Genomic DNA, 19,676 nt, shown 5'->3' on the forward strand with positions numbered 1-19,676 from the left:
GGTGCTAAAAACGCATCTATTTTCATTATAGTCTTTCTATGATTCATAATGTCTATGTTGCTAACCTTATTAATCTTATATAAGCCGCAATGATTCCCAGTTGACATTTGCGGGGTATAAGAGACAATATGCTATGGTATGGTTTAAGGTGTAAGCTTCTGACAGCATTTCAGAGTTATCTACATGCAAATGTATAGAAGCTAATATTATTTCACAACTCTATACGCTTGTTTGTACTCCAGTTATGATTGGCATTGCTACACCCTGAGGCAGCAGAATTGTGAAACGCTGGCCACCGTTGGTGTACCGATTGATCCAAAGATCAGTTGATTCGTTCATCTGTCTTTTACACTTTAAGTTTTTCACTGCACCGCACAGAGCTTTTTTCAAATAACAGGGGAGGCTTATTGTGCCAATTAGGTTATTGCCTGAACACCTTTTAAATCATCAAGTGGGCTGGGAGGTTTCGTATCAGAGGCTTTTTTCCTCCCCCCCCCTGCATTTTTTGTCCAGCCTGTGTTGTTGCTACTGTTATACTTTGCACCACATGTGTGAAAGAGTTATGGTTTATCATCTGAAAAATATACAGCCAACAGCGTATGATTAACATATTCAATAAGGGCCCAATTTTAAAAATGGTATCAGTAGGTGCCCTACCCCCACCTATCTTAATTTGTTTACTTGGTGCACTAATTGGCTGCGCCAGTTAAAAACCAAAATGCCATAAAATATGGAAGCGCCTAAAGGCACCTAAAAAAAGATCGCCATTATCATGCCTACAGAAGCCCTTATGATGCCTAATGCCACTGTAGGTGTGGTTAACACTGGACGTGGCATTAGGCATCATAAGGAGCCTCTTTGAATGTGATTCTCGTGAAAGGTAGGTGCTGGAGATGAGAGCCTTGAAAACCCTGGCATACATTTTCAGTGCTTACCTTTCATGTAGTTGCGATTCTGTAAATGGCACCGTTGTGTGGTTAACATGATTGGTGGCCATTTCTAAGGCAGCCACCAATAACGGCACTGTTTACAGAATTTGGGCATAAGTGAGTATGACCCATGTGATATAGGGTCCTCAACCCTCTTATCTGTACCCTTCTCTTCCACTGCCAACTCCAGACTACGTCCCTTCTTTCTTGCAGCACCCTATGCCTGGAACAGGCTGCCTGAATCAATATGTCGTGCTCCATCCCTAGCAGTATTCAAATCCAAGCTAAAAACCCACTTTTTTGAAACGGCTTTCAACTCTTAACTCCCATTCACTGCTGTCAGATACCTAGACCCACTGTATCATTTCCTCTACCATTATCTCCCCAACCCTGAAATGTCCTGTCTAAATTAGATTGCAAGCTCTTCTGAGTAGGGACTGTCTATTGTATGTTAAAATGTACAGCGCTGCATACGCCTATCAGCGCTATAGAAATAATAAATGAGCAGAGAAATGGGCCCACATTCAGATCATATAAAAGTAGACAAAACAGATGGGATTATCACACCTAAAAATTTATTTATTTAATTTCTAAAATTTCTGAACAGCCTATAACTAAGTAGTTTACAGCAGAAAACATTCATAATGATTCAAAGAGCAACATATAACAATACTTTCAGCTCACACATTTAACCCACTAAAAATAGCAGGGAATGGTAGGATTATATATCACCAATCATTAGTGAATCAAGAGCATTATTCATAGTTCAGATTTCTAAACATCTCCCTTCCAAATAGCATCAGAGGAAAGCGTCTACATATAATTGAGTTTTTAGCATTCACTTAAACTGTAATCGATCCGAACAGGTCCTCAGGATGCCAGGGAGGAGATTCCATTGTTTTACTCCTGCCACGGACATCAGTGCTATTCTTGACTTTTCATACCAGACAGTATTCTCCTTCCTCGATATTAATCCCGCTGTGCCTTCAGATCTTAAGCATCTCCTCGGTTGGTATACCTCCCACAGAGTTTGAAAATTAAGAGGAACAAAACCATTTAAATTGACCTTCAGCCCACTGTACAGGGAATCTTCCTGACCAATGTCCTTTTACCAGGGTTGTCGGTAAAGACAGTGACTTGCTAGGATTTAAAATAAACCTTGACAAAACCCTCACATTTTCCTCTAAGTTCAAGAGCCTGAGGCAAAGAGCTAGTAAGATTAGTCAAAATCAATAAAAAGGTCATACATTTTCAAAACCGCAGGATCCAATGAAAAGCCCGCCACCTCCTTTCCTGTCTAATGGTACAAAGCAAAGGCTCCAATATGAGAATGAACAAGAGAGGCGAAAGAGGGCAGCCCTGCCACTCTTTAGGGAAAGAATTAGAGCAGACCTCATTGATCAACAAGAACACTCTAGGTCATGTGTAAAGTTTTTATAGCATCAAAAAATCAACCCTGAATTCCTACATAGGATAAAATATGGAATAGACAAGTCCAGCTGACCTCATCAAAAGCCTTAGCTGCATCAGGACTGACCAACAAGATAGAAATATTATACTTTTGCTATGGACCAAGGTTAAAAGAACTTTACAAGTATTTAGGACAGACTGCCACCCCCTAACAAAGTCAATTTGATCTTCATGAACCATCTTAAATAAATGTGGAGACAGTCTATCCACCATTACTGAAGAAAAAAGTTTTAGGTCAAATTAATAGATATGGGACAGTAAGAATCTGGAACATTACTGGATTTTCCTGGTTTTAAAAGTAAGGTGACTAAAGCTTCATTAGGACACTTTCCTCTGCTTCCGGCAACAGCAGGAAGCTATTAAACTCTTTGAAAGGAGCAAGACTCAGGCAACTGGTATCTGAACCAACAAGGGATCAGGCAATACTGGACCTAGTACTTACCAATGGGGATAGTATCACAGAGGTCTCGGTGGGTGAAACTTTGGCCTCCAGTGACCACAATATGATATGGTTAATCTCAGGAAAGGTTTCACGAAATCTACCACAATGACCAAGGTTCTCAAATTCAAAGACACAAACTTCCAAGACATGGGAGACTTCGTTCACCAGGCGCTACAAAGCCAAGCAGACACTGACAGCGTGGAAGAAATGTGGTCAACTCTGAAAGCCACCATACAGGAAGCAACAAACCGCTATGTTAAATCAGTAAACAAATGGAGTAGGAACAACAAGCCACAGTGGTTCTCTACGGAGATCTCGGACATCATCAAAGAGAAGAAAAAAGCATTCATCTCTTACAAACAATCAGGGGACACAGGACTCTAGAGTAGAATATCTGGCCAAGTCAAGAGCCGTCAAAGCAGCAGTTAGGGAGGCCAAATTCCGCATGGAGGAGTCTCTAGCAAAGAACATCCAGAAAGGGGATAAATCTTTCTTCAGGTATATCAGTGACAGAAATAAGAACTCGGGCGGGATAGTACGTCTCAGAAAACCAGACGGAGACTATGTAGAAACGGACTCGGAAAAAGCCCAACTGTTAAATAAATACTTCTGCTCAGTCTTCACCTGCGAGGCGCCGGGAATCGGCCCTCAGCCACAGACAAGGGTTAAATCAGTTGACCTGTTTAGTAATTTCAAGTTTACACCCAGCAGCATCTATTGCGAGCTGTCAAAAATCAAGGTCAACAAGGCAATGGGGCCTGACAACCTACACCCTAGGGTGCTCAGGGAGTTGGGTGATGTCCTAGCGGAACCGCTATCCGCGCTCTTCAATCTCTCCCTTAGTACAGGTAACGTCCTGATGGACTGGAAGACAGCTAACGTCATCCCACTCCACAAGAAAGGCTCCAAGATGGAGATGGCAAATTACAGACCAGTGAGTCTCACATCGATAGTGAGCAAACTAATGGAAACCCTAATCAAACACCAATTGGATAGAATCATGGACGAGGAGAAACTAAGGGATCCCCACCAACATGGATTTACTAAGGGGAGATCCTGCCAATCCAACCTGATCAGCTTCTTTGACTGGGTGATGAGGAAGCTGGATGCTGGTGAGTCCCTGGACATCGTCTACCTGGATTTCAGCAAAGCATTTAATAGCGTACCACACCGCAGGTTGCTAAGCAAGATGAGTTCTTTAGGTTTGGGCGACACATTGACAAATTGGGTTGGGAACTGGCTTGGAGGTAGGCTTCAGAGGGTAGTGGTGAATGGCACCCCCTCCGAAATGTCAGAGGTGATAAGTGGAGTCCTGGGCCCGATCTTGTTCAACATCTACATAAGAGACTTGACAGAAGGGCTCCGAGGAAGAGTAACATTATTCGCCGATGATGCCAAGCTAAGCAATGTAGTAAACAAGAGCACAACAGACAATAATTCAATGGCAGATGATATGATGCATGACCTACTTCTACTGGAGCACTGGTCTAGGTCCTGGCAACTCAGTTTCAATGCCAAAAAATGCAAAGTCATGCACCTAGGACGCCAAAATCCATGCAAGATTTACACCCTAAATGGCGAGATCTTGACAAAAACTGAAGCAGAAAGAGACTTAGGGGTGATTGTCAGGGAAGACATGAAGTCTGCAAATCAAGTTGAGCAAGCTTCATCCAAAGCAAGGCAAATCATAGGTTGCATACGCAGGAGTTTTGTCAGCCGTAAACCTGAAGTCATTATGCCACTGTATAGATCCATGGTGAGACCGCACCTGGAGTACTGTGTGCAATTTTGGAAGCCACATTACCCCAAGTATGTGCTGAGACTGGAATCGGTCCAGAGAATGGCCACCAGGATGGTCTCGGGACTCAAGGAGCTCCCATACGAGGAGCGGTTGGGGAAGTTGCAGCTCTACTCACTCGAGGAACGTAGAGAGAGGGGAGATATGATCGAGACATTCAAGTACCTCACAGGTCGCATCGAGGTGGAAGAGGATATCTTCTTTTTCAAGGGTCCCGCGGCAACAAGGGGTCATCAGTGGAAAATCAGGGGCGGGAAACTGCACGGTGACACTAGGAAGTTCTTCTTCACCGAAAGGGTGGTTGATCGCTGGAAGTCTTCCACTTCAGGTTATTGAGGCCAGAAGCGTGCCAGATTTTAAGGCCAAATGGGACAAACATGTGGGATCTATCCGCAAAGATAGATATGGAGGGTCACTGGAGTGGGCAGACTTGATGGGCCGTGGCCCTTATCTGCCGTCTATTTCTATGTTTCTATGAGGAAACTCTCCTTGACTAACATCATCTTATAGTATGCCAATAATGGACCACAAATGTGATGACACATTTTGTAGAATTCTCCTGAATAACCATCAGGACCTGGAATCTTATATTTTTTTTAGTTGATGTGAATTGCTTTCTGAAGTTCCTTTGCTTGCAGCTGGCCATTAAGAATTTTGAGAACCTCTAGGAAAAATCTTGGCATATCAAAATGATTTGAATAGTCCACAAATTGATCCAGAGAAAAATCTATCCCTGTTTTATACATTTCAGTAAAATAATCTATTATGAACCCCGTAATCTCTTCCACTTTAGTGTGTAGAATACCATCAGATATGTTCATGGCCAAAATCTGTCACATCCCATGCTATGTCTTAGTAGCCTGCACTAATAATTTTCCAGGTTTATTTCCAAATTTATGAAACCTGTATTTTCTATACTGCTTAGACCACTGAGTATACTCATGGAGCAAAGAATTAAGTTTATAGTTTATTAAAATTTGATAAAACTCTTTACATAAAATTTCAAAGCGTTGTACAATAAAATTTTTTTAAAAAAACAAAAACAAATACCATACAGGTCAGACTGACTTGGGGGAAGGGAATAACAAAAGGATAGAAGGGAAAATTACAATTCTAAAGAAAAAAAAATAAAAACAAAAGATAAAAACAAAAAGGATAGGATGGGGAAATATTTTTAAAAAATAAAAATGAATTTAAAAGACATGAGATAAATCAGTGGTAAGCATCTTTAAAAAGAAAGCATTTTAGACTACTCTTAAATTTATCCAGACTTTGTTCTGCTCTTAAGTGTAAAGGAAATGAGTTCCAAATTGAGGGTGTCGTTACCAAAAAGATATATGCACAGCGAGTGCCAATTATTTTCAGTGCTACTAGAGTGGCAAGAAAATGTCGTCATATAAGGGGTGTTGGTGAATGAAGATAAGCACTCTTGGCCTTATTCAATGCCCTTTCCAAGGTAACAATTTCTTGATTTATGTGCTTATTTCTGGACAAAATATCCCCATCTTAGCCTCCCAGAATAGAATAGGATCTACAGTATGCTGACTTTTATGTTTACAATAGTTTTCCCATTCATCAGTTAAATAGATTTGAAACTCATGATCCTGAAATAAGACAGAAATCTTCAGAGAAGAGGAACTTGATAGTAGGATGCCATCCTGTCTTCCCATACTGGCCCAGAAAAAGGAGAACAGATTGAGATATCTGGATTTTACTTCCATTGAAAGCAATGGAAGTAATGAGGACAAAAAGAGACATTTGGATTTCATTTTCTTTGAAAGCAATAGAAATAAAGCCTGGATATCTTAACCCATCCTCCTTTCTCTGGAGCCATATGGTAACCCTAACCCATACCATAGAATAATCAGAGACTTCAAGTGGGTCAATGCCAGCTGTCTCAACTTGGACAAAAAGTGGGGGAGATGCCAATATATAATCCAATCTAAAGAGAAACCCATGTGCTCAAGATAAATGTGTGTAATACCAATGGCAGAGGGCAAAAGATGTCATGGATCAACCAAATCCAAGGCTTGACAAAAGTTTCTTAAACTACATTACTTTTCTCCAGAAGAAATTTTAGAAGCGAGTTATTGGTTCATGGAAGGGTCCATAACCATGTTTAAATACCCCTCTGCAAGAGAGTAACTCAGATGAGTGGAGTGGAGTTGAATTAAATGTCTGAAAAATTGGGGGTCATTCTGATTTAGCCCATATACTACCAATAAAAGAATATCTCTACCTTGTAATGTAAGATGAAGCAGTAGATAATGGTCTTCACCATATTTAGCTAAAACTAAAACAGCAACTCCCCCTTGTCTACCGCCAAAAAAAGAAAAAAAATAATTCCATCTGCCAACTTAGTAGAGATGCCAAGGGTGAACCATCCTAAACAGTGAGCTTTACCACGCCATGGAGTGAGATTGAAGGCCAAAGAGTGAGATTTTTCACTTCAGTCAGTACATCCACAGTATAAATCTAGAATGATTTAAGTGTAGTAATGCTTTGCAAATGAATCATGGCAGCATTAAATAATATTGTTTTTTTCTTTGGAGCTTTTGAAAGAATACAGACAAAGTGGGGAGCAATTTGAGTAGATTTTTTGGAGCTGAAAATTGTCTTATACCCCATAGTAGAAAGCATGTACATGATTTCAGAGCACTTCTACTTAGGGAAAAGGGACAGGGCAAGGAGAAGCAATAGGCAGGAAAGCGCGCTTAGGTTTTGTCTTACTGGTTGAACCACTTCTTTCAAGTTTCAAGTTTAATGTTTATTTGATTTATCGCCTATCGTAATACTAAGCGATTATACAAAATATTTTAAATCAGGGGATACACAACAAAAATACATATTATCAGGTACAAAGACAGAACAGACTAACATGGCACAAAAGGACTAAGGGTGAACTACAATAAGGTATAGAAAAGGAGAGAAAACAAAAAAGAAGGATAGAACAAAGGGGAGGGGGAGGAGTTTTATTCAAACTTGATTATCCGCACGGAATGGAGAGAGAGGAAAGTAGGAGATTAGATCATTGTACAAAGGCATCTCTATGTAAAAAAAGCTTTAAGAGTTCCTTTAAATTTATCTAGGCTTGCTTCCTCTCTAATGTAAGGGGGGAGAGCATTCCAAGTAAGGGGAGCAGGTACGGCGAAACAGGAGTCCCGACGAGTGCCAAATGTATTAAGAGTAGGCACGAAAAGTAAGTTTTGGGAAGAAGATCTGAGTGTTCTAATGAGAGAAAAGCCTCGTTTTGAATTGTATAGACTGGTTAAGTTTACTCGTTGTAGCTTATTTATATTTCCGGATCCCAAAAATTGCCGCTATAAGAAATTTTTTGATAGGACCTTGGCCTTTCAAGCGGGTAAAGCTCAATCTTGGTTAGGTAATTTGATTCACCAAACTAAATCGTACTGTTCTTTCAGGAAACTATTGAAGACTTACTTGTTCAAGAAATTTTTATCTGTTTAAGAACTATGCAATTATATTTGCCTTATGCTCACTCTATTCTTATCACTGATTGTCCAGTTCTTCTTATCTGTAAACCGCCTAGAACTCTTCTGGGTGTTGGCGGTATAGAAAAATAAAGTTATTAATATTATTAATATTAAAGCTCTGATGAGTGATAAACAGAGCTCAAAGAGTGAGAAAGCTTTCAAATGAGTGTGATCAGTGGAGCAGTAGGGGGGGGGGCGGTCCACCCGGGTGCCATGTTGGTGGGGGTGCCGGCACCCCTCCTTCTCTCCGCCCCACCTCTTCCCGCTCCTCCCCTCACCATGCATGTGCCCCCTTTCCCTTCCCCCGCACCTTTAGCTGTTCGCCGCCGCGAGCAACCATCTTAACGTGCTCCTCGTGACCGCGTCATCTCTCCTGACGATATCACTTCCGGGCGCCGCACATGGAAAGTGACATCTGTGGGAGAGACGACAGAGTCACGAGGAGCACATTGAGGTTCTTGTTGCTCATAGCGGTGAACAACTAGAGGTACGTGGGAATGGAAGGGAAGGGGGCACGTGTGCGACAGGGAGGATTGAGGAAGGAGCGGGGGGGAGGCGAGTGGGGGACACCGCCCCAGGTGCCTCTTACTCTTGCTACGTCACTGAGTGTGACATACTGTAATATTATTTCTATTATTATATAAGCCGCAATGCTTCCTAGCAGTGGTTCAAAAGGGATACTATACCTCATGGAAACTGCATACCGTCAGAAAATTTGGCTAGATTGATCCTGGTTCAGAATACAGCAGTATGAATGATTTATGGTCTGAGGAAGTACCTTGTTTCCCTGAAAATAAAACACTGTCATATTAATTTTGGGCACAAAAAAGGCACTAGGTCTTATTTTCAGGTAGATCTTATTTTTTTTTCATGTACAATGATCATCTCTCCCTTCTTCTCCTGCACCCCAATTCTTCCTAGTTCCTCTCTCTCCCCCACATATGCAGCATCTTTCCTCCCCTCCCTCCCATCTTCCTGTGCAGCAGAACCCTTGCAGCTTCTATCCCTCCCTTCCTCTTATCCCACCGTGTAGCATCTTTCTAACCCCTACCCCCCCATCACCGCTGACCTGTCTCTCCCATCCGAACCGCGAGACAGGAATACCTTAAAACAGTGTTGTCAGCAATGTGCATAGGCTGCTTCACGGTCTTCTATCTCCCGGGCATTCCTCTGCCACGTTGCTGATGACATCATCAGTGATGCGGCAGAGGAACGCCCAGGAGATTGAAGGCTGTGAAGCAGCCTGTGTAGATTGTTGCCGACACTGTTATAAGGTATTCCTGTCCCGCGGTTCGGATGGGAGGGAGAAATGAGTCAGCGGGGGAAGGGGAGGGGGTTGCGCGGTGGATGGAGGGAAGCGCTGCTACTGCCGGTGACTATAGTTTATTTTCAGGGAAACACAGTATGACCACGTAACCCCCTATTACCATGAGCTGCATTGGCTTCCGGTCGAGGCCTGGGTGATCTTTAAGTTGGGATGCTTACTTTCATGATCTTATCAGGAATAGGGGTTCAAATGATCACATCTAATTGGAAAAATCATGATAGGATTAATTTTAGTTTTTGGTGGGCAACTGTATGTGCAACATATAAATATGAAAAGAAAAGATTATGGCAGAGCGTTTAGGGTTTGTTAAATCCTTTAAGGGGATTTGGGGTCCATTAACTTATTTTGTCACATTATAATTAAAGTGATTCCTTTTTCTTTATGTTAGATTCCTTTGCACATCCAGGGTGGGTGGGTGTATTATTTATTTAGAGGTATAAATTTCATAATATTCTATAATATTGATGAGTATAACATAATATCATTACTGTTATAGGTTAAGAAGGGATTTAAAATTTTTATTGTAATATTTCTTATGTTAATAGTGTATTTTCATATAGTTTTTGTTTTTTTTTTCGATTTTTCAAATGTATACATTGTCAAGTTCAAAATATCAATAAAGAAAAAAAAAAAAAAAAAAAAAAAAAAGTTGCCTTTGGGGTTGCCCCATTATATCTTGCCGACAGATTTGTTATTGTGGCGCAAAAAAATAGTAGAACATCTCATACCCTATTTATGTTCCCTTCAGCCAAGGACTGTAAAAGTAAGAAACATCATGGACATTGTCTTTCCTACCACGCAGCTTACTACGACAAAGATTTCCATCCGTTATTAATTAGATCCACGTTATATGAACATTTTAGAAAACTGTTGAAAACTTTTCTCTTTTTCTAAATTTCTGAGCAATTAGATTTCTGTATATTATATTATTCCTGTATTTTTTCATAGCAGAATCTTTTGTTAATCGCATTGAACTTGTGGCTATGTGATCTAGAAATCGGCTATTATGTTATGTTATGTTATTTGTGGGATATAAGAATTGATATGGCATGGTATGATATACTGCGAATGATTGAGACTTGGAGCTCCTTTTATAAAGGCGTGCTAGCGTTTTTAGTGCACGCACCGGATTAGCGCACGCTAGCCTAAAAACTACCTCCTGCTCAAGAGGAGGCGGTAGCGGCTAGCGCATGCGGCATTTTAGCGCACGCTATTCCACGGGTTAAGTCCCTAACGCACCTTTGTAAAAGGAGCCCTTGGCATCTCTGGCTTAGCTATATGGGCTCCAGCCCTGAATATGCCTGACCTGCATAACTGCTTACTCTTTACAAAATCCATCATTAGGAATTCCATATAAATAGTGGGATAGGTATTATACTGGATTCAAGGTTATCTTTTCAACAACAGATTAGTAATCTGATCAGGAAAGGTTTTTGCCGTTTACGTAGACTGAACTCTATCTTAGAGAATGACACGGTGACAAAATTCATCACCGTTCCCGTCCCCGCGGATAACTGCGGTAAACCATCTTCATGCCATTCTTTAAGGAGAGAGGGAAGAATCAGAGTATGAATGGCCACAACCACTGACCCGCAAGCTTTGCTTTGAAGAATGCTGGTGTAGAAGGACTGAGGTTGAAACAGACACTACAGAATGACAGTCTCTGGTATCCAGAGCAGATATTGTGATGTCATAATGCCTCATTCCACCAGTGCCTAAGAGCCAATCACATCAGTGATGTCACAATGGCTTCATTATCCTTGGCTCACATAAGAATCAGAGTATGAATGGCCACAACCACTGACCCGCAAGCATTGCGTTGAAGAATGCTGGTGTAGAAGGACCGAGGTTGAAATAGACACTAGAAAATGACATGGGATTATTTCCCATGGTTATCCGCGGGGACGAGAACGGTGATGAATTTTGTCACCGTGTCATTCTCTACTCTACTTGTCTATTATTTGATTACTCTTGTTCAGTTGATTACACTGGCTCCCTTGCCTTCCCTGCCCCCCCCCATGCCACACTCGCAGCCTCCCTTCCCCAATATCTCTTTAAATTTTTGCCAATGAGAGCAGCTGATCCAGCCTGCTGCTCGTGCTGAACTTGGTTTTCCTTTTGACATCATTTCTTGACACCGCGACTCATAAGTGATTTCAGAGGAGAGCCAGGCCAGCGCGAGGAGCAGCCAGGAAAAGTTGCTCACACTGGTAAAGATTTAAAGAAATAGGAGGTGGGGAAGGGAGGGCGTGAGTGTGGCATGGGGAGGCGGAGAGGAGCTAGCGCCCCCCACAAAGACAGCACCCAGGGTGCTACAATGGGAACTCATGGCAGCAATTTTGATGACGGCTCTGCACGGGGCAGGAGCTTAGGAAGATCCCTCCTACCCCATGTCACCGCTAGACCACCGTGTAAAGTCTGGGGGGATGTCCAGAGCAGCGTTTCTACAAAAAAAAAAATCACGAATAACCAAATTCGCGAGTGAGGAAACCACGAATCAGGAGGGGAGCTGTAATGTACAGTGCTGCATACAGCTGGCAGTGTTGTAGAAATGATAATTGGGAATTACTATGGGGCATCTAAGTGCGTCCTAGACCTCCGGTAAGCGCGCACTATAACTGCAGCTTGATAGAAGGTCCCCTATGTTATCTAAAACAGAAAAAAAAATATTAAAAAGCTGAATTATGTACCGCTTCAGCAATAGTTAAAAGCAGGGCTGTGGAGTCGGAGTCGTGGAGTTGGAAGCAATGTTTGGGCTGTGGAGTTGGAGTCGGTGAAAATGCGCCAATTCCAACGCCTAATTTAGCTCCCCTTTTACAAAACCACGATAGTGTTCTTTAGCGCAGGCCGGTGTGCTGAATGCTCTGCACTGCTTCCGATACTCTGAGGAACTCTGTGGGCATCGGGCGCAGTGCAGAGCATTCAGTGGGCCGACCTGCGCTAAAGACTGTTATTGTGGTTTTATAAATTGTATGTCATGCAAATATTATAATGCTTAAATTTCTTATTTCATATAATTTGATTAACCCATTTGCTTCAAGATATATTTTACTTTTAGAATATATTTTGATATCAAGTTTTTTGATGATTACAAAATGAAATATATTTTATGATATCTATGTTAGTGAAAGTGGCACCTAGAGAATGACACAGGGACAAAGTTTGTCCCAGCCCCTGCCCCGTGAACTCTGTCCCCATCTCCGCCCCATCTCTGCGAGCTCTGTCCCTGTTCCTGTGAACTCCTATATAAATATATAAATAAGTCAGAGTCGAAGTGGAGATACCATAAATTAAGGAGTCGGAAGGTTTTATGTATGAACTCCGCAGCCCTGGTTAAAAGCAATGTTTCAGCAGTCCGGGAAATACCTGTGGAGAAGAAATGAAAAACCACATCTCTTTTTTTTTTCCATATACTGTAAAATGGCTTAAAGCCAGCACATTCCCCTGGCATGCATGAGATAAGTCTTTGTTGAATATTTGTATATACATGTTTGGTGGGAAGAAGAAGGGTCATCAAACACTATTTGGACATTTCGGTAAATACAGTCCCAGTGAAAACATTTGAAAGGCATCCAGCACTTTACCACTGATTGCAAGAGAAAAGCGGCTTCCAGCATTGAATAAACAGACACTGCAACTGATAAACAACTGTAGTGTGAATGGTGTCATTACTCTCCAAGCATAGCAAATGTGGTTCCAGTGCTTGGAGGAAGGCGTGGCATAGTGGTTAGAGCAACAGTCTCCCTGAGGTTGTAGGTTCAAATCCCATGCCTTTTTCCAAGACAAGTTACATTCATGTACAGTAGGTTAAAATATCACATATCACATTGATAAATTATAAAAAATTAACCCTTTACATAAATACTCTAAGGAGGAAAAAAAATCTCAGGGTTCATGTAAGCACTATTTATACAATTGTGCTTATAATATTAAACTACTCTAAACTAAAGCTTAACTTTGTATACCGAGTCATCATTCTGAGAAGGCTCGACTCGGTTTACAGAAATTAAATAAACAGGGAATGATTTACAAATGATAAATAGACGATAATAGCAAATATCAAAAGAATTAATTTTCAAAATGTTTGGCAAATAGAGTAATTTTTAAAGATTTACGGAAAAATTGAAACGAACTAGAACTCCTTAAAAAAACGGGGAGATCATTTCAGATTTGAGAGAATTTAAAAACCAAAGATTAACTGAAGATCTTGACTCCTTTAATCCCTTTTTTAGAAAGAAGGGAGAGTTTAAATTGTTGGATACCTTTTGCATAGGAGAATCGGTAAATGTTCCAAAATAAAGGAATAGGAGGATTAAAGATACCATGTAGAATTAAAAAAATATATATACAAGCGCATTTAAATTGAATTCTAAAATAAACCTGGAGCCAATGAAGACTCTGAAGCAAAGGGGTCAAATGGTCAATCATTGGCAGAAAAAAAACCTCCTGTAGGGATTTTTATTCATTTATTTAAAACATTTGTATCCTGCATATTCAAAAATCTATGCTGGTTACAAGAAACACACACAAGCATAACATAAAACTCTGATACCCAAAACTAGCACAGCACACATAAGTATCCTAATAGTAATCAATTTACATAACCCCATGACAGATGATTTAAAAAAAAAAAAAAAAAGAAACAGTAAAAAACCCCACATAACCCCCTCCAAAAACCCCCCCACAAAAATCCTAATCTACAATATATATAAATCATTCTTTACATACAAAATTTAAATACAGAGGTGATAATTATTCCCATTACAAATTTTGAAATGCATTTTGAAAAAAGTACACCTTGAAACACTTTCAAAAAAGTAAGAAAGAAGAGATCTGATGAACAGTATCAGGAAGGATGTTACATAAATCAAGGCTTATTACTCCAAAGATGAAAATGAATGGGAGCCTTAGCTATACAATGTATACAGAAGGCTCACCACACATTTAGAACATTTTATTTTATTTTTTAAATTTTAAAATTCTTTTATAACACTCTTTACAATATGTTCAAGGAAAAAAGGCAGATTTTTTTTTTTTTTTACTAAAGGCCAGCATTCTGCAGGTCAGAAAACATGAAAAAGGATCTGCAAAAGTTAGAAGAATGGTCTAGCGTCTGGCAACTAAAAGTGCAGAGTGATGCATTTGGGGGGGGGGGTACCAATCCGAGGAAACTGTATGTGCTGGGAGGTGAGAGGCTGATAAGCACAGATGGAGAGAGGGACCTTGGAGTAATTGTTTCTGAGGATCTAAAGTCATCTAAACTGTGTGATAAGGCGGTGGCTGTAGCCAGAAGGATGCTAGACTGTTTAGAAAGAGGAGTAACCAGCAGAAGCAGGGAGGTGTTGATGCCCCTGTATAGGTCGTTGGTGAGGCCGCACTTGGAGTATTGTGTTCAGTTTTGGAGGCCGTATCTGGCAAAGGATCTAAAAAGACTTGAAGGAGCAAGAGGAAGGCGACTAAAATGGTAAGGGGTTTGAACCAAAAGAAGTATGAGAAGAGACTGGAAGACCTAAATATGTATACTGTACTCTGGAGGAGAGGAGGGACAGGGGAGATATGATACAGACATTTAAATACTTGAAAGGTATTAATATAGAAACAAATCTTTCCAGAGTAGAAAAAAAATGGTAAAACTAGAGGGCATAATTTGAGGTTACAGGGAGGAAGACTTAGGAGCAATGTTAGGAAATTCTTCTTCATGGAGAGGGTGTTAGATGCCTGGAATGCCCTCCCGAGGGAAGTGGTGGAGAGGAAACGGTGATGGAATTCCAAAAAGCGTGGGATAAAAATAAAGGATCTCTAATTAGAAAATGAAGGTTGTAAATTAAAGAACTAAGGCCGGTATTGGACAGACCTGCATGGTCTGTGTTCCATATATGGTGTTTCGGTGGAAGATGAGCTGGGGTTGGACATCAATGTGAACTCCACTAATATGGAACAGGAGGATGTTACTGGCCAGACTTTACGGTAGATATCCTGCAAACAAAGGGATGGTTGGATAGGCTGGAGTGAGCTTGGACGGTAAATTCAGCACTTGGAACATAGGACTTTACAGTCTACAGCCCAGAAATATCAAAGAAGAGCCAAGTTAATCTAATCATGGATTTTTTAATGAATGTAACTTATGGGCAGATTGGATGGACCGTTCAAGTCTTTATCTACTGTCATGTACTATGAGATACTTATCTTAGCATTATAATTATAATTTCAGTTTATCCCCAGAGTCATTAGCATGCAGCCATTAAAAAAAAAAAAAAAAAAAAATTACTTCAGGAGCATGTAGGCTCTTTTTTTTTTTTTTTTATAAATCTTTATTCATTTTTAATACTTTCATTAAGTGAATACAAGAAAAAGATACATTTTACACTTTATACATCACTTAAAATCCTTAGAGTATATAATAAGATCAACATATTTCCCCATTAAAAATTATTATAGATATAGTTATTGATAAAGTATATTTATACCCTTCCAAAAGTGCAAATGTCAAATTTCATCTCTATAAGGAAATAGTAAGCACCTATATAAATATTTAATTATTCAAGACTCAAAAAAATCCCTCCCACCCACCCTATCACCCAATCAATAGGCTCTGATTTTGTAAGCAATGCCAAAAGATAGGTAGCAATAGGCACCCTACCGCCACCTAACTTAATCGGTTTAATTGCCTTTAAGTGAAGCGATAATTGACTACATCATTTAAAAGCAATTAAAATTGCATTAAAAAAAGATAGGTGCCCGCTAGTGTCTACATTTCTGCCACCAGAATCTTGTCTATGGAGGCGTCCACCGGTGCCTAAGGGCAACAGAGGTGTGGTTTATGCCGGAAATGACCTTAGGCGCGCTGGCAGGCACCTGCGTAGACGCGATTCATGTCAAACATAGGTGCCAGAAATGTAGGTCTTCTAAACTCCGGCCTATATTTCTGCTTGACTTGGCCTTGATTCCGCAAATGGCACTGGGGTTTGATTGCCATGCAACTGGTTCCAGTTTTGGAGGCACTGGCCAAAACCGGTGGCAGTTGCTGGCCCTTAATGCCACCTATTATATAGTCAGTAAGAGCTCCTGCATTAGCTATGATCTTAGCAGTTAGCACACAGCAATGAAATGCACTAACGCATTAGCACATGAATGCCCACTCTCCTTCCCTAACATGCTCCCTGAAAAAAAAAAAAAAAAAATATGCACAATTACTGGAGGATGCCTGAGCACATCTTGCGATACTCCATTTTTAGCTGCTGTAGGCCCCTCCCAGTGCATCCCAGGATTAACCCTTTCAGGACCAAGGGACATATTTGTCCCATAACTTAAAAATCCTATAAATTTTGATTGGGATAGTCTACAGTTCTAAATTTGATATGTACGGATTCCATATGATACTGCCTTTATGTAAACAAACTGGTTCCGACATTCATTCATTAGCGTCGTTGCCAGATTGACGAGAAGATTCACTTGCCACACTGTCCATAAGCCAGAAGTTTGATTTTTTTAAATAAAAATAATGATATTTCACAAAAAAAAATCAATTTTTTGGCATCTGCAAGCCCTTTTTACCATAAAAATGTCGTCAAAACCACAAAAATTGGCCTACGATCCTTATGGTCCTGAAAGGGTTAATCGGGAAGGAGAAGGCCCACCATTTTGAAGAGGTGGGCCTGCCAGTCTTAGGGAGTAAGCAACCTTTCGGCTGTCCTTGAATTCCAAGATAAAGCGGGAGGATGGGAGACTGATGGGGTGGGGGTGGGGACGTGGGGGTGGAGGACACTGACGGCAGGAAGTTCAAGTTCAAGTTCAAGTTCATTTTTATTTGATAAATCGCCTATTTAAAACATTCTAAGCGATGAACAGTATAAAAAAACAGTGTAGGGAAACATACAAGTTTTGAGACAATTTTTAAAACAACATTTTAAGAGACAAAATTTGTTAGGACAATTAAAATAAAACAACATTTTAAGAATCAAATATTAGGACAAAACATTAAAAAGTCAAGATTTATGAAAGGTATTCTAAAATGTTGAGACTTAATGACAGACATGATATAGAGGGAAAAAAGGGTAAAAAGTTACAATAGACTAACTAGGAAAAAAAAAACATAAAAAGGGTAAAAAACACAGGGAAGGGGAAGGAGAAGAGAAAGAAAAAAAAATAATAAATAAATAAAAATAATAATAATAAAAATAGAAATAAAATAAGAATGGGCATCCCTCATGCAGTCTTTCAATTTAAAGGTATAGGAGCGGTGGGTTGTTGGGAGGAGGGGACCCCAGTGGCAGTTGCAGCGGCGGTAGGAGGGAGTTAGCATCCTTCATGCTGTCCTTCAATTTAAAGGTGAGAGGGCTGTCAGGGGGACTGGAAACGCCAGCGGCAGGAGGGAATGGCATCCCATTAGCCAAATGCTAACATGGCTTCATAAAAGGGGGGCATCACATTGAACGGCTCGGGGGGGGGGGGATCGATAGGAGGGATGGAGGAATTGAGGGTCTTTAAAAAACAATTTGTTGGAGGAGGGGGGGTCTGAACTGTCAAGCCTTACTTTCCTGTCAGTGCCTGAGCTCAGGGACATCAACACTAGAGAATGACACGGGGAAAAAATCTGTCCCCGTCACCGGCCCACCATCCTCTGCACCGCCCCGTCACCGCCGTTCACCGCCCCGTCACCGTCACCGCCATCCCTTTCACCGCCCCGTCACCGCCACTGCCATCCCATTCACCGCCCCGTCACCATCCCCGCTGCATCCATATAAGCCTTAGTACTGTAATATTTAGCTTATTCCTTTCTTATAAATCAAAGTTCCTGCTGCTGAACTAGAGAAAGAGATGTTCAGCTGGCAGGGCTTTGTTTATAAATTTTTATCAACACAACTAATATACTATTTTATCCTAAAGCAAAAAATAAATAAATAAATATAATTTTTTTTTCTACCTTTGTTGTCTGGTTTCTGCTTTCCACATCTTCTCATTGAATTCCTTCCATCCACTGTGTGTCTTCTCTCTGCGTCTTCCATTTGCTGTTACTGTGCCTCTCCCTTAAACCCCCCCCCCCCAATTGGTCTAGCACCCATCTTCTTCCCTCCGCTCCCGCATAGTCTGGCATCTGTCTTCTTCCCACTCTGTCTTCCACATTTCCCTTGGGGGTCTGTTCCTCTCCACCCTCCTTCAATGTCTGTTCTATTCCTTTCCACCACCACCACCCTTCCCTCCCTCCTTTACCATCTGTTCCTTTCTACTACCCTTCAGCTCCTCTCGCGTGGCCTATCTACCTTCCTTCCTCTTATTTTCATGGCACGTTACAATGTAATTTGTGCAAGCCACTGGAGCCTGCAAGCTCGGTCCCTGTCCCATCCCCACAAACCATCTCGCTTCTGTGCTCCTATTTTCTCCATTTCTAATATCTCCCCTATGTATCTGTCATTGCCCCCCCTGTGTCCATATACCATCCCCATGGCATGTCCCCTTTATGTCTCTGTCCCTATGCCCCATGCACATAATTTCCCCTCTTTCTGTTACCTTCCTGTGTCCAGATTTCCCCTATCTTCCTCTTCCATACCAGTGTGTCTCTTCTTTTCAACTCCATCTAGCTTTTTTCCTTCTTTCTTCCCCCCCCCCCCCCCCCCGCTTCTAGCATCTGGCTCACCTGCCTGTCCTTCCCTTTCTTTCCTGCTGTGGGTTTTTCTTTCCGACTTCATCCCCTTGGCCCAGAATCCTTTTCCCTTTCACTCCCTCCTTCCAATTTGAGCCGGGAAAACTAGCGATCGCACGGTCCCCGCAGCTCACACCCGCCTGCCCAATCGATTCTAGTGTTTAGCCAGCTCTCTCCCTTCTCCTCACCTTAGTTTGTAGATTTTCTTTTTCGGCGACCCGAACGCTATCAGAGAGCCGCGCACGCGCGGCTGCTCAGTGTTCAATCTTCTGCTCTGCTGCAACTTCCTGTTTCCGGTTGCATCAGAGCAGAAGATTGAACACTGAGCAGCCGCGCGTGCGCGGCTCTCTGATAGCGTGCGGGTCGCCGAAAAAGAAAATCTACAAACTAAGGTGAGGAGAAGGGAGAGAGATGGCTAAACACTAGAATCGATTGGGCAGGCGGGTGTGAGCTGCGGGGACCGCGCGATCCTTCATGCCTCACTGCGGGGACAAGACCATTCACCGCCCCGCGGGCGGTGAATGGCCTTGTCCCCGTCGCCGCAGCGACTGCTAGTTTTCTTCCCCGTTTTCGGCG

This window comes from Geotrypetes seraphini, chromosome 3 (assembly GCF_902459505.1).
Source record: "Geotrypetes seraphini chromosome 3, aGeoSer1.1, whole genome shotgun sequence".
NCBI lineage: Eukaryota > Metazoa > Chordata > Amphibia > Gymnophiona > Dermophiidae > Geotrypetes > Geotrypetes seraphini.